General features: G+C 37.4%; 1 protein-coding gene and 1 pseudogene across 5 annotated transcripts in view; one reads left to right on the top strand and one right to left on the bottom strand.

Moving 5' to 3' along the window:
- STX17 (syntaxin 17) overlaps positions 1–15,849 on the bottom strand; it is an 85,348-nt gene that overhangs the window by 24,518 nt on the left and 44,981 nt on the right. The window lies entirely within an intron of this gene.
- LOC309801564 (large ribosomal subunit protein uL22-like) lies at positions 12,000–13,369 on the top strand (annotated as a pseudogene). The gene has a single exon. The product of its transcript is annotated as a large ribosomal subunit protein uL22-like (transcript).

The raw sequence follows: 15,849 nt of genomic DNA, 5'->3' as shown, positions 1-15,849 counted from the left end.
AGAAAAACTTAATGACTTTTTATTTTATATTGGAGTATAGCTGATTAACAATGTTGTGTTAGTTTTCCCCACTTCACCAATCCTACCAATTCTCTTAACTCAGTCCTTTCACATACTTATTGCTCATACAAACATTAGCATATACAGCTTTTCTTTTTATAAAAAACGAATTACATTATGCACAATAATCTACAATTGACAAACTTCCAGTCCCCAACTTAACAATATCATAATGGATATCCCTCCTGGTCAATGACTGTACCATATTCCATAGTACTGATGTAGTATAATTTATTCGATCACTCCTCCAGTGATTAAAATCATTCATGTTGTTTCCAGTTTTTAGTTATTACAAACTATGAAACAAATGTACTAGACTATAAACCCTAATATATGGTAACAGTATATATTAGTGTTCTAGCATATACTATTATACTACATTTTGTAGGAATGATTCCCCAAAGTTAGAGTACTCACTCAAATGATAATATGTATTTTTATTTCAATAGCTATTATCAGTTCTTCCTCAAAAGGCTTAACAACTCACACTACCACTAAAGTCTGAGTTTCCATTTCCCCATATACTGCCAGTACTACATGTTATCTCACTGTTGTTTTACTTTGAATTGCTCTCTGAAGTTGCTAGATTTTTATGAAATGACTTTCTCTGCTGTTAAAAATCACCTGTTGGCATAATTTATAAATTGTTCTCGAATGTATTGATATAATAAATTATGGGCAAATTTCATGGTATAGGGCCATTTTAATATTTCTGAGATAGACCCTCCTTGGTCAATATATACAATTTTTTAATACACTGTGGGATTCAATTTGCTAATATTTTATTTGGAATTTTAGTACATCTGTGTGAGTATATGAATGTGTGTGTGTGTGCATGGATGCATACATGAACAGTGTGTGTGTCTATACTATCTTCACTAGGTTTAAACGTATTCTAACAGGTTTAAGTTTGTGCTAGCTTCATAAAATAAACTGGGGAGCTTTTCATCTTTTTCAATGGTCTAGACTTTGAAAAACATAAAAACCAATTCTTCTTTTACAATTAAACAGAGCTTGTAAGAATGATCTATATATGATGCTTATTTTAAAATTACAGATCTCTAGTCATATAATATTTTAAATTCTTTTCCCCTAATGTACTTTCACAGACACTAATGCAAATCCTGTACAGTAGACAGAAAAGTATTGATTTCTTCAATTTTTCAAGTGCCTACTATGAGTGAAATGATATAGTCCATATTATTACATTCCACATTATTACACATAGAGAAATAAAAACAAAATTTGTTCAGGGGCTTCGCTGGTGGCGCAGTGGTTGGGAGTCCACCTGCCAATGCAGGGGACACTGGTTCGTGCCCCAGTCTGGGAAGATCCCACATGCCGTGGAGCGGCTGGGCCCGTGAGCCATGGCCGCTGAGCCTGCGCGTCCAGAGCCTGTGCTCCACAACAGGAGAGGCCACAACAGTGAGAGGCCCGCGTACCACACACAAAAAAAATTTGTTCAGGATTTACTTAATTATCTAGCAGCAAAGCTCAGGTTAAAACCCAGGTATTCTTACAAGTCCAGAAACCTTTCTATTAAACTATAACCATGATTCCTAGCTATACGGTACCTTAATACAATCTAAATTATCTATTGTATTCTTAAAATTAAAGCTAATTCTGAAAAAAAAAAGTTTAGCTACCACCTAAAGCATCTTGTAAGATTCTGTGGGTGAATCAAAAAGTTATACCTCTATCCTATCATGACTCTATACTTCATTTAACTTTATGTCCACTCTTATCATCCCCATGTGAGCTGGGAAACCTAAAGATAATTGGACTGTGGATTAAAAATATGTGATACATAAGCATTTTAGATGTAAAATTCACGGAACCCTAAGGGGCTTATGTGATCATTCAATTCAACTTCACAATTTTACAATATGGAAACTAGAGTCCAGCTGAACACAGAGGCAGAATTAGGACTAGAGTCCAGTTTTCAAGTCCTGGAAAAATATTGTCTCCTACACACCACCTCTTGGCTGTGTGATTCCTTTCTGGACTACAGTTAAAACTTGGTTATGTACTTGCTACATAGTTCATAGAGGTATTTTAGGCGATGTTACTTTGGAGAAGCATTAAGAAGTTTCTGCAGCTAATGAGCATTTGCCTCTGACATATTCTTCCCCTCTTACAGATGTTACATCCCCAGTCAAATTATGGTGTCTAGCTTTAAGAACTCTTTATTACTATGGGTGAAGGGAAAAATGTTAAAGGAGAGAAAGAAAATACCCATTTAACTATAAAATCTGATACTGTAATAACAAAAACACAAATAATGGCTAAATTTGTATCAACACTACTGTAAGTTGTCCATTATGTTAAGTGCTTTACCTTCTTTATCTTGTTTTACCTTCACAATTTATTTTTGAAATAGATATTACTGTTATTCTCATTCTACAGAAGAGAAAATTAAGAGCAAATTAAGAAAATATCCCAGGATTACACTTCTAGTAAAAAGTAAAGCCAGGAATCAAATTCAGGCTATAGAGCATGTGTTCTCAACAACTTTACTATATAGCTATACTATCCAAAAGAAATATAATACAAACCATAAATGCAAGCCATACACTATGTAATTTTAAATTTTCTAATAGTCACATTAAAAAAGTAAAAAGGAAGAGATGAATCAGTTTTAATATATTTTATTTAACCCAATGCATCCAAAACATTATCATTTCAACATGTAATTAATATAAAAATTATTAATGCAATATTTTACGTGATTTTATTTGCAGTCAGTCTTAGAAATTTGGCATATATATTATATTCACAGCACATCTCAATTCAAACTAGCCACATTTTAAGTGCTCAACAATTATATGGGGCTAAGGGCTACTATATTGGACAGCTACTATATAGCTACAGAGTCTCTCTAAAGTTAATATGTGAAGAATATAAAGTAGGTGTTTCTGCTTCTGGCTATAGCAGGCTGGATAATTCAAAATAACCCTCCCATTAATGACTACTTAAAAAGCTGAAACCAACATAAATCAAAAAACAAACCAAAAGAAAAATAAATTCAAAAGCATCAAAAAGCAAACAAGATAGCGAGAAATTTGTAGGCCAAGAATTGGGCAAAGATGGAAATCCAGAGACATGAGTCTTGAATTTAGGTCACATTTGCTTGAGGGTATCTGCTTACCAGAGTGCTTGACGGCCTCACAAATCTCAGGGTAAAATATCCAATGCCAGGACCTACTAAGGATAAGCACTATGGTGCCTTGGGCTGGAATCTTAAAAGAATTGCACCCTAGGAGCACAGGTGATCCTGAAATAAATCAGCCCTTGCATGAACTGCAGTTTGGCTTCCTGTCTTTTGTACAGCTAATATAAATCTTTATCTCTGAAATAGTATAAAGATAATCTTGGAAGTTAGCATCCCAGAGGCTTAGAAGAAGCAAATGAACATCCTCTCTGGAGGAAAATCATTCCTAGCTATCAATAACTTCCATAAATTATGTTTCAAATATAATGTCCACCAATCAAAGACAACCAAGCACATGAGGACATACACAACATAATGAAGAAACAGCAGAAACAACAGACAATTGAAGCATCCAAAGGGACATCTAATAGGGGAATTAGCAAATGTGACTTATAAAAAACTATGGTTATTTTGTTCCAAGATATAAGTATCAAGCTTGAAAATTCAGGAGATAACCGGAAACTATAAAAAGCAAAATACAGATTTTAGAAAAGAATGAATATCATTTAAAAATAGAGTATACAATCCTTGTACACTGTTGGTGGGAATGTAATTTGGTACAGCCACTGTGAAAAACAGTATAGAGGTTTCTTAAAAAAATAAAAATAGAACTACCATATGACCCAGCAATTCCACTCCTGGATATATATCCAAAAAAACCCAAAAACATTAATTTGAAAAGATACATGCACCCCACCCAGTATTCATAGCGACGTTATTTACAACTGCCAAGATATGGACCCAAAGTAAGTGTCCATCAACAGATGAATGAATAAAGAAGGTGTGGTATATATACTTAATGCAATACCAATCAGCCATGAAAAAGACCGAAATTTTTCCATTTGCAGCAACATGGATGGACTTGGAGGGCATTATGCTAAGTGAAATAAGTCAGACAGAGAAATACAAATATTGTATAACATCACTTACATGTGGAATCTAAAAAATGAAACAGACAAGTGAATATAACAAAAAAGAAGCAGACTCACAGATATAGAGAACAAACTAGTGATTACCATGGTAGGGGAGGGATGCGGGAACAGGAGGCACAAACTACTGGCTGTAAGATAGGCTCAAGGATGTACTGTGCAAAACAGGGTATATAGCCAATATTTTGTAATAACTGTAAATGGAAAGTAATCTTTAAAAATTGTATAAAAATATAATGTTTTTAAAAATTAAAAAAAGACTATGCAAAAGAAAAATAATAAATGAGTTCAGCTGCATATTAGACCCAACTCAAGAACGACAGTAAACTGGAAACTAGATAGGAAGAAACTATGTAAAACTATACAAAAAAGAAACAAAGAAAGTAAAAAAAAAAAAAAAATACAGAAGAGAAGGTAAGAGACATAGAGGATACGGTTAGAGAAGGGTACAGTATACATATATTTAGAATCCTAGAAGAAATGGACAGAAAATAAATTTGGATAGATAGTGACTGAGTTTCCAAAACTAAGAAAAGACATCAACCCACGTTTCAAGAAGGTCAACAAATCCTAAGAAAAGTATAGACAAAGAAAAATACACTTAGCCAAAAAAGAAAAAAAGAAGAGGTGGAGAACTGATGTCTCAAAAGGAGCTCAAAAGGAGTTAAAGACAACACAATCTCTTGAATAACAGATCCATCACCTCAGAGGAACCACAGCCAATGTTACACATGCTGTAGTTGCCCTTCAAACAAGATGCATGTTTGCCGTGTTATGTAACATCTGGTTCTCTCACCCAACATGCCTGATCCAACTTTTTTCCTTCCAATCAATTATGCCCTGCGATTTAATGTATAAATCCAAATTACATGTATCATTCATAAATATTCTAAAGGGTCTTACTTTGTTTACTATACATATCAGAATACTATACACTGCATTATAGAGTAAAAAGAAAAATTTACTTATAAAAAATGCAACCAAAATCCAAGTGTCATACCAACAAAAACACCAAATAAAACTTGAACAAAGGGGGAAAAAAGGCATTGTCACCCCTAGAAGACCAGAATAAAGACCAAAGAAACAGTAAGATTATAATTTAACTTCTTAAAGTAATAATGAAAGCCAGAAGACAGAACAAGGATATATTCAAAGTATGAAAAGAAAATTCTATTAAAAGACTATATAATTCCAAAACTAACAGAGGAAAAAATGGATCAATAAAAAATAAGAGATCAATCCAAAAGAAAGTGAGAGGACCGTCAAGATGGCGGAGGAGTAAGACGTGGAGATCACCTTCCTCCCCACAAATACATCAAAAATACATCTACATGTTGAACAGTTCCCACAGAACACCTACTGAATGCTGGCAGAAGACCTCAGACTTCCCAAAAGGCAAGAAACTCCCCAGGTACCTGGCCGTGTGGCTGACAGGGTCTTGGTGCTCTGGCCGGGTGTCAGGCCTAAGCCTCTGAGGTGGGAGAGCAGAGTTGAGGACACTGGACCACCAGAGACCTCCCAACCCCATGTAGTATCAATCAGTGAGAGCACTCCCGGAGATCTCTGTCTCAACACTAAGACCCAGCTCCACTCAATGACCCGCAAGCTCCAGTGCTGGACACCCCATGCCAAACAACTAGCAAGACAAGAACACAACCCCACCCATTAGCAGAGAGGCTGTCTTAAATCATAATAAGCTCACAGACACACCAAAACACACCACTGGACGTGGTCCTGCCCACCATAAAGACAAGATCCAGCCTCATCCACCAGAACACAGGCACCAGGCCCTCCACCAGGAACCCTACACAACCCACTGAACCAAGCTTACGCACTGGGTACAGACACAAAAAACAATGGGAACTACAAACGTGCAGCCTGCGAAAAGGAGACTCCAAACACAGTAAGCTAAGCAAAATGAGAAGACAGAGAAATACACAGCAGATGAAGGAGCAAGGTAAAAACCCACCAGACCAAACAAATGAAGAGCAAACAGGCAGTCTACCTGAAAAAGAATTCAGAGTAATGAGAGTAAAGATGATCCAAAATCTTGGAAACAGAATAGAGAAAATACAAGAAATGTTTAAAAAGGACCTAGAAGAACTAAACAGCAAACAATGATGAACAACACAATAAATGAAATTTAAAATTCTCTAGAAGGAATCAATAGCAGAATAACTGAGGCAGAAGAACGGATAAGTGACCTGGAAGATAAAATAGTGGAATAAACTGCCACAGAACAGAATAAAGAAAAAAGAATGAAAAGAATTGAGGACAGGGCTTCCTTGGTGGCGCAGTGGTTGGGAGTCCGCCTGCCAATGCAGGGGACACGGGTTCGGGCCCTGGTCCGGGAAGATCCCACATGCGCGGAGCGACTAAGCCTATGAGCCACAACTTCTGAGCCTGTGCTCTAGAGCCCGTGAGCCACAACTACTGAGCCTGCGTGCCACAACTAGTGAAGTCCGTGTGCCTGGAGCCTGTGTTCCACAGCAAGAGAAGCCACCACAATGAGAAGCCTGCGCACCGCAGCGAAGAGTAGCCCCCGATCGCCCTAACTGGAGAAAGCCCGCATGCAGCAACGAAGACCCAATGCAGCCAAAAATAAATAAATAAAATAAATAAAAAATTAAAAAAAAAAAAAAAAAAAAAAAGAATTGAGGACAGTCTGAGAGACTTCTGGGACAACATTAAACACACCAACATTCGAATTATAGGGGTCCCAGAAGAAGAAGAGAAAAAGAAAGGGACTGAGAAATATTTGAAGAGATTATACTTGAAAACTGCCCTAATATGGGAAAGGGAATAGTCAGTCAAGTCCAGGAAGTGCAGAGAGTCCCATACAAGATAAATCCAAGGAGAAACACGCCAAGACACATATTAATCAAACTATCAAAAATTAAATACAAAGAAAACATATTAAAAGCAGCAAGGAAAAGCAACAAATATCATACAAGGGAATCACCATAAGGTTAACAGCTGATCTTTTAGCAGAAATTGCAAGACAGAAGGGTGTGGCAGGACATATTTAGAGTGATGAAAGGGAAAAATGTACAACCAAGATGACTCTACCCAGCAAGGATCTCATTCAGATTCGACAGAGAAATTAAAACCTTTACAGACAGGCAAAAGCTAAGAGAATTCAGCACCACCAAACCAGCTTTACAACAAATGCTAAAGGAACTTCTCTAGGCAGGAAACACAAGAGAAGGAAAAGACCTACAATAACAAACCCAAAACAATTAAGAAAGTGGTAATAGGAACACACATATTGATAATTACCTTAAACATAAATGGATTAAATGCTCCAACCAAAAGACAGAGACTGGCTGAATGGATACAAAAACAAGACCCATATATATGATGTCTACAAAAGACCCACTTCAGACATAGGGACACATACCGAATGAAATTGAGGGGATGGAAAAAGATATTCCATATGGAAATCAAAACAAAGCTGGAGTAGCAATTCTCATATCAAACAAAATAGACACTATTACAAGAGACAAAGAAGGACACTACATAATGATCAAGGGATCAATCCAAGAAGATACAACAATGGTAAATATTTATGCACCCAACATAGAAGCACCTCAATACATAAGGCAAATGCTAACAGCCATAAAAGGGGAAATCGACAGTAACACAATCATAGTAGGGGATATTAACACCCTACTTTCACCAATGGACAGATCATCCAAAATGAAAGTAATAAGGGAACACAAGCTTTAAATGACACATTAAACAAGATGGACTTAATTGATATTTATAGGACATTCCATCCAAAAACAACAGAATACACTTTCTTCTTAAGTGCTCACGGAACATTCGCCAGGACAGATATCTTGATTCACAAATCAAGCCTTCGTAAATTTAAGAAAATTGAAATCATATCAAGGATCTTTTCTGACCACAAAGCTATGAGACTAGATATCAATTACAAGAAAAAAAACTGTAAAAAGTACAAACACATGGAGGCTAAACAGTACACTACTAAATAACCAAGAGATCACTGAAGAAATCAAAGAGGAAATCCAAAAATACCTAGAAACAAATGACAATGAAAACACGACGACCCAAAACCTATAGTATGCAGAAAAAGCAGTTCTAAAAGCGAAGTTTACAGCAATACAATCCTACCTCAAGAAACAAGAAACATCTCAAATAAACAACCTAACCTTACACATAACGCACTTAGACAAATAAGAACAAAAAAACCCCAAAGTTAGCAGAAGGAAAGAAATCATAAAGATCAGATGAGAAATAAATGAAAAAGAAATGAAGGAAACGATAGCAAAGATAAATAAAAATAAAAGCTGGTTTTCTGAGAAGATAAACAAAATTGATAAACCATTATTCAGACTCATCAAGAAAAAAAAGGTAAAAGACTCAAATCAGTAGAATTAGAAATGAAAAAGGAGAAGTAACAACTGACACTGCAGAAATAAAAAGGATCATGAGAGATTACTACAAGCAACTATATGCCAATAAAATGGACAACCTGGAAGAAATGGATGCATGCTTAGAAAAGCACAACCTTCTGAGACTGAACCAGGAACAAACAGAAAATATAAACAGACTAATCACAAGCAATGAAATTGAGACTGTGAATAAAAATCTTCCAACAGGGGCTTCCCTGGTGGCGCAGTGGTTGAGAGTCCGCCTGCCGATGCAGGGGACACAGGGTCATGCCCCGGTCCGAGAAGATCCCACATGCCGTGGAGTGGCTGGGCCCGTGAGCCATGGCCGCTGAGCCTGCGCATCCGGAGCCTGTGCTTTGCAACGGGAGAGGCCACAACAGTGAGAAGCCCGCGTACCGCAAAAAAAAAAAAAAAAAAAAAAATCTCCCTACAAACAAAAGCCCAGGACCAGATGGATTCACAGGAGAATTCTATCAAACATTTAGAGAAGAGCTAACACCCATCCTTCTCAAACTCTTCCAAAATATATCAGAGGGAGGAACACTCCCAAACTCATTCTATGAGGCCACCATCACCCTGATACCAAAACTAGACAAGGATGTCACACACAAAAAAAACTACAGGGCAATATCACTGATAAACATACATGCAAAAATCCTCAGCAAAATATTAGCAAACAGAATCCAACAGCACATTAAAAGGATCATACAACATTATCAAGTGGGGTTTATCCCAGGAATGCAAGGATTCTTCAATATATGCAAATCAATCAATGTGATATACCATATTAACAAACTGAAGGAGAAAAACCATATGATCATTTCAATAGATGTAGAAAAAGCTTTCAATAAAATTCAACACCCATTTATGACAAAAACCCTCCAGAAAGTAGGTATAGAGGGAACTTTCCTCAACATATTAAAGGTCATATATGACAAACCTACAGCCAACATCGTTCTCAATGGTGAAAAACTGAAACCATTTCCACCAAAATCAGGAACAAGACAAGGTTGCCCACTCTCACCACTATTATTTAACATAGTTTTGGAAGTATCGGCCACAGCAATTAGAGAAGAAAAAGAAATAAAAGGAATCCAAATTGGAAAAGAAGAAGTAAAACTGTCACTGTTTGCAGATGACAAGATACTATACATAGAGAATCCTAAAGATAGTACCAGAAAACTACTAGAGCTAATCAGTGAATTTGGTAAAGTAGCAGGATACGAAATTAAGGCACAGAAATCTCTTGCATTCCTATACACTAATGATGAGAAATCTGAAAGAGAAATTAAGGAAACACTCCCATTTACCACTGTAACAAAAAGAATAAAATACCTAGGAATAAACCTACCTAAGGAGACAAAAGACCTGTATGCAGAAAACTGTAAGACACTGATGAAGGAAATTAAAGATGATACAAACAGATGGAGCGATATACCATGTTCTTGGATTGGAAGAATCAACATTGTGAAAATGACTCTACTACCCAAAGCAATCTACAGATTCAATGCAATCCCTATCAAACTACCAATGGCATTTTTCACCGAACTAGAACAAAAAAATTCACAACTTGTACAGAAACACAAAAGACCCTGAATAGACAAAGCAATCTTGAGAAAGAAGAATGCAGCTGGAGGAATCAGGCTCCCTGATTTCAGAGCATACTACAAAGCTACAGTAATCAAGACTGTATGGTACTGGCACAAAAACAGAAATATAGATCAATGGAACAGGATAGAAAGCCCAGAGGTAAGACGCAAGATTGGAAGGATGTGGGAACAGATGTATATGTATGACTGATTCACTTTGTTATAAAGCAGAAACTAATAACAAAAAAAAAAAAGAAAGAAAGCCCAGAGGTAAACCCACACACATATGGTCACCTTATCTTTGATAAAGGAGGCAAGAATACACAATGGAGAAAAGACAGCCTCTTCAATAAGTGGTGCTGGGGAAACTGGACAGCTACATGTAAAAGAATGAAATTAGAACACTCTGTAACACCATACACAAAAATAAACTCAAAATGGATTAAAGACCTAAATGTAAGGCCAAAAAACTTTAAAACACTTAGAGGAAAAGATAGGCAGAACACTCTATGACATAAATCACAGCAAGATCCTTTTGGACCCACCTCCTAGAGAAACAGAAATACAAACAAAAATAAACAAATGGGACCTAATGAAACTTAGAAGCTTTTGCACAGAAAAGGAAACCATAAACAAGATGAAAAGACAACCCCCAGAATGGGAGAAAATATTTGTAAATGAAGCAACGGACAAAGGATTAATCTCCAAAATAAACAAGCAGCTCATGAAGCTCAATATCAAAAAAAACAAACAACCCAATCCAAAAAACCCAATCCAAAGCTCAATATCAAAAAAAACAAACAACCCAATCCAAAAATGGGCAGAAGACCCAAATAGACATTTCTCCAAAGAAGATATACAGACTGCCAACAAACACATGAACGGATGCTCAACATCACTAATCGTTAGAGTAATGCAAATCAAAACTATAATGAGGTATCACCCCACACCGGTCAGAATGGTCATCATCAAAAAGTCTACAAACAATAAATGCTGGAGAGGGTGTGGAGAAAAGGCAATGTTGGTGGAAATGTAAATTGATACAGCCACTATGGAGAACAGTATGGAGGTTCCTTAAAAAACTATAAAAACAGAGCTACCATATGACCCTGCAATCCCACTCCTGGGCATATATCCAGAGAAAAACATGATGTGAAAGGATACATGCACCGCAATGTTTATTGCAGCACTGTGTACAATAGCCAAGGCCTGGAAGCAACCTAAATATCCATCAACAGAAGAGTAGATAAAGAAGATGTGGTACATATATACAATGGAATATTACTCAGCCATAAAAAGAATGAAATAATGCCATTTGCAGCAACATGGATGGACCTAGAGATTGTCATAATGAGTGAAGTAAGCTGGACAAAGACAAATATCATATGATATCATTTATATGTGGAATCTGAAACAAAAATAAGATACAAATGAACTTATTTACAAAACAGAAATAGACCCACAGACATAGAAAACAAACTTATGGTTACCAAAGGGGAGGGGCGGGGGGCAGGGGGATAAATTAGGAGGATGGGATTAACATATACACACTACCATATGTAACTAGACAACCAACAAGGACATACTGTATAGCACAGGGAACTATATGCAATAATTTGTAATAACCTATAAGGGAAAAGAATCTGCAAAAGAATGTGTGTGTGTGTGTGTGTGTGTGTGTGTGTATAACTGAATCACTGTGCTGTACACCTGAAACTAACAGGACACTGTAAATCAACTATAATTAAAAAAATGGACTTTTCTGGTAAGCGGCCTGAGGTGACCTCTAAAAATGGTTCACTATTCACTTGACCCAGAAAAAAACCCACAAAATCATGCAAGTCAAGAGGTTCAAATCTTCATGTTCACTTTAAGAACACTCGTGAAACTGCCCAGGCCATTAAGTGTATGCATATCCGAAAAGCCACCAAGTATCTGAAGGATGTCACTTTAAAGAAGCAATGTGTGCCATTCTGTCATTACAATGGTAGAGTTGGTAGGTGTGCCCAGGCCAAACAGTGGGGCTGGACGCAGGGTCAGTAGCCCAAAAAGAGTGCTGAATTTTTAATGCACATGCTCAGAAGTGCAGAGAGTAATGCTGAACTTAAGGGCTTAGATGTAGATTCTCTGGTCATTAACCACATCTAGGTGAACAAAGTCCCTAAGATGTGGCACAGGACTTACAGAGCTCATAGTCGGATCAACCCGTACATGAGCTCTCCCTGCCACACTGAGATGATCCTTACAGAAAATGAACAGATTGTTCCTAAACCAGAAGAGGACGTTGCCCAGAAGAAGATATCCCAGAAGCAACTGAAGAAACAAAAACTTACGGCCCGGGAGTAAATGCCATAAAAAAATGCCAATAAAAGTAAAAGCAGAAAAAAAAAAAAGGAACATCATTCAAGACCATGTACTCTGATCGTAATAAAATTAAACTTGAGGGCCTCCCTGGTGGCGCAGTGGTTGAGAGTCCGCCTGCCGATGCAGGGGATGCGGGTTCGTGCCCCGGTCTGGGAGGATCCCATATGCCGCGGAGCGGCTGGGCCCGTGAGCCATGGCCGCTGGGCCTGCGCGTCCGGAGCCTGTGCTCCGCAACGGGAGAGGCCACAACAGTGAGAGGCCCGCATACCGCAAAAAGAAAAAAATAAAAAAATAAAAAAAATAAATAAATAAAATTAAACTTGAAACCGTTAACAAAAATATACCCAGAAACACTACATGCCTGGAAACAAAGAAAAACCCTTATACATAATCCACAAAGCAAAGAAGAGATCACAATGGAAATTATTATTATTTTTTAAAATAAATTTATTTATTTCATTTTTGGCTGTGTTGGGTCTTCATTGCTGTGCATTGGCTTTCTCTGATTGTGGCGAGCAAGGGCTACTCTTTATTGCAGTGTGCAGACTTCTCATTGCGGTGGCTTCTCTTGTTGCAGAGCACGGGGCTCTAGGCATGCAGGCTTCAGCAGTCACAGCACGCAGGCTCAGTAGTTGCGGCACGCGGGACCCAGAGCTTGTGGGCTTCAGTAGTTGAGTTGCGGCGCACAGGCTCTAAAGTGCAGGCTCAGTAGTTGTGGTACATGGGCTTAGTTGCTCCGCGGCATGTGGGGCCTTCCCGGACCAGGGATCGAACCCATGTCCCCTGCATTGGCAGGTGGATTCTTAACCACTGTGCCACCAGGGGAGTCCCCACAATGGAAATTAAAATGCTCTGAACTGCATTAGAAAAATAACGCACACTAAAACTTATAGGCAGATGAAGCAGTAGTTAGAAATTTATAACTCTAAATGCATATATATTAGAAAAGAAGAAAGGCTGAAAATTAATAAACTAAACATCCATCTCAGGAACTCAGAAATGCAAAGAAAGCAGAAAATAATAAATATGTGAACATAAATTTCATTAAACAGAAAAAGCAAGCATACAATAGGTTAAAAAAGCCGAATTTTCAGTTTTAGAAGACTAATAAAGTTGGTAAAATTCACTCAGAAGTAGTTAAAAAAAATAAAGAAGGTCCAAATAACCAAAATCAGAAATGAAAAAAAGGGGACATCGCTAATGATCTTTCAGATATTAAAAAGATAAGAAGAGGGGATGGCACACTAGTTAAGAATCTGCCTGCCAGTGCAGGTGACACGGGTTCGATCCCTGGTCCAGGAAGATCCCACATGCTGTGGAGCAACTGGGCCCGTATGCCATAATTACTGCAGCCCGCATGCCTAGAGCCTGTGCTCTACAACAAAAGAAGCCACTGCAATGAGAAGCCGACGCACCACAACGAAGAGTAGACCCCGCTCGCCGCAACTAGAGAAAGCCCGTGTGCAGCAACGAAGACCCAATGCAGCCAAAAATAAAGTTAAATTTAAAAAAAAAAGCTAACGAGAGGATATATGAATACATTTATGTCAATAAACTAGAAAAGTTAGATGAAATGGATAAAGTACTAGAAAACTGTAACTTACCAAAACTGACAAGAAAAATATCTGAGTAGTCATAACTATTAAAAAATTAAATGTGCATTTTGAAACTCCCCCACCTCCCTGTACACATAAACAAAACCAAACACCAGCACAGGTGGCTTCACTGGCCAATCTTCCAAATAGTTAAAGGAAATTACACTAATTATTCAAGAGAAAGAGAGAACATTTTCTAACTCATTTTATGATAGCAAATCTTGATACCAAAACTCAACGAAGAAAGTAAGCAAAAGGAAAAATTCAAATCAGTCTCACAGACTTAAGAACAAGATACAAAAATTCGGGCTTCCCTGGTGGCGCAGTGGTTGAGAGTCCACCTGCCGATGCAGGGGACACGGGTTTGTGCCCTGGTCTGGGAAGATCCCACATGCCGTGGAGCGGCTGGGCCTGTGAGCCATGGCCGCTGAGCCTGCGCATCCGGAGCCTGTGCTCCGCAATGGGAGAGGCCACAACAGTGAGAGGCCCGCGTACCGCAAAAAAAAAAAAAAAAAAAAAGATACAAAAATTCTAAATAAAATATCAGCAATTTAAATCTACCACTATATAAAATATAACAATAATAATAAATCAACAGATAGAACATGTTCATGGATTGGAGGACTCAGTATTGCAAAGATGTCACTTTGATAGACATCTATAGATCAACAGATTCAATAAATCTACTTAATATATAGACTCAATATCTATTAATTCAATAAAATCAAATAAAATTTGAATCTACAGATTCAATAATCTAGATGAATACATCTAGAATAAATATTTAAAAGGTTAATGTATATGAAAATAAATAAAAAGTGCTGAGACTAGCTTTTGAAATAAAAGGTAACAGAAATTGCCTATTAGATACTGACTGATTAAAATGCCATAGTAGAGTGTTATAGAACACTCTATGACATAAATCACAGCAAGATCCTTTTTGACCCACCTCCTAGAGAAATGGAAATAAAATCAAAAATAAACAAATGGGACCTAATGAAACTTCAAAGCTTTTGCACAGCAAAGGAAACCATAAACAAGACCAAAAGACAACCCTCAGAATGGGAGAAAATATTTGCAAATGAAGCAACTGACAAAGGATTAATCTCCAAAATTTATAAGCAGCTCATGCAGCTCAATAACAAAACACAAATAACCCAATCCAAAAATGGGCAGAAGACCTAAATAGACATTTCTCCAAAGAAGATATACAGAATGCCAACAAACACATGAAAGAATGCTCAACATCATTAATCATTAGAGAAATGCAAATCAAAACTACAATGAGATATCATCTCACACCAGTCAGAATGGCCATCATCAAAAAATCTAGAAACAATAAATGCTGGAGAGGGTGTGGAGAAAGGGGAACACTCTTGCACTGCTGGTGGGAATGTGAATTGGTACAGCCACTAAGGAGAACAGTATGGAGGTTCCTTAGAAAACTACAAATAGAACTACCATATGACCCAGCAATCCCACTACTGGGCATATACCCTGAGAAAACCATAATTCAAAAAGAGTCATGTACCAAAATGTTCATAGCAGCCCTATTTACAATAGCCTGCAGATGGAAACAACCTAAGTGTCCATCATCGGATGAATGGATAAAGAAGATTTGGCTCAAATATACAATGGAATATTACTCAGCCATAAAAAGAAACGAAATTGAGCTATCTGTAA

This window comes from Mesoplodon mirus (assembly GCF_964341445.2).
Source record: "Mesoplodon mirus genome assembly, chromosome: 1".
Taxonomy (NCBI): Eukaryota; Metazoa; Chordata; class Mammalia; order Artiodactyla; family Ziphiidae; genus Mesoplodon; species Mesoplodon mirus.
Note: the sequence above shows the minus strand (reverse complement) of the source record. Positions and strands in the feature narration are given on the sequence as shown.